We start from the raw sequence: 1,300 nt of genomic DNA, 5'->3' as shown, positions 1-1,300 counted from the left end.
AACTGAACACATTTACACTGACAGTGAACACAGAGATGTTTGGGTTATTCACAGTTGGCAAATGCCTATCTGACAGATGAAGTTAGTCTGTGTGAATGTGTTGTGCTTTGTGGAGAAGCTAATTATACCCAACAGGAATTACTTCCTAGTTAAATCATCAAACTACATGGTTTCTTGTATTGTAATCTGAATTAATGTATCATTTAATACTATTCGGAAACAAGTGATACTGTAAAAGTGGAATTTTGGCCAGGAAACATAGTACCAAAATAGCAAGAGATCAGCAGGGTGGCAGCTCATCATCGGCCTCGTGTAACCAGATCACTCTGCCTTTGGTGGTTCCTGGTCAGCCCTTTGATCAAAATGCAACATGAAAGTTTAATGGTGATCTACAAAAGTAAAATTGATGGTGCAGGAAATTATGAATTTTACATTCAGTTTCTGTTTCACTATACATTGTACTGTGTATGACTGTATATGACAATAAAGTTGATTCCATTCTTTTGTTGGTGCAAATGGTAATAGCACAGTACAGAAAAGATGTGAAGCCCTGTGTTAAAACTGGACTAAATGTCATTGAAAAGTTTAAGTTTTGAAGATTACAATCTTTAGTTCAATGGTAAAGGATGACTATCTTTTCAGCATATAACAGGCTCTAAGGGCAGAATTCTTTGCAAAAGCACAAAAAAGTAAAATCCTTGACATACATTACAGTGTTACACAGATTTTACAAGTGAGGTTCCACCACAGTAATGGCGGCCTATCTACTTCCACCTAAAACCCAGATTAGATTCAGAGAGTGAAAAGCATGCACAGAGTGACAGCAGTGGCACCTGTAACACATTCAGTGCATTCTCACCAAATCAGCACATCATATTTTGCAGCTGCTATGAAACCACCAAGAAACTTCTTTAGCACAAGTGTCTGTTTTGGGCACTGACTTAGCTTTGACTTTTTCTCCCAAAAATGCTAAAGGACTTCTGCTTTGTGTTTGGATTTATTGGGGGTTGGCAAGCTAGTTTACTGTTGTATTTTAAACTTGTTCTTATGTAGTTAAGAATTTTTTTTTTCAAATAGTTTGTAAATTGGTTTCAAGCTAATTCTCCATAACATAACATTTTCCAGCGTAGCATTAGGCCTATATGTTGTGCTCATGGACACTGAGTCAATCTGCTGCTTTAAGCAACAGCTGTGGTTCAGACACATGCCCATTAATTTGCCAATGCTGGGGCTAACCGACCCATAGAGATTCAAAGCAAGATGACACTTATTTACCTGTAGTAGGACGTCCAATCCGCCC

This window comes from Morone saxatilis, unplaced genomic scaffold (genome assembly GCF_004916995.1).
Source record: "Morone saxatilis isolate NCDOM2014 unplaced genomic scaffold, NCSU_SB_2.0 Contig11, whole genome shotgun sequence".
Classification (NCBI taxonomy): domain Eukaryota; kingdom Metazoa; phylum Chordata; class Actinopteri; family Moronidae; genus Morone; species Morone saxatilis.
This window is presented reverse-complemented; position numbering follows the sequence as displayed.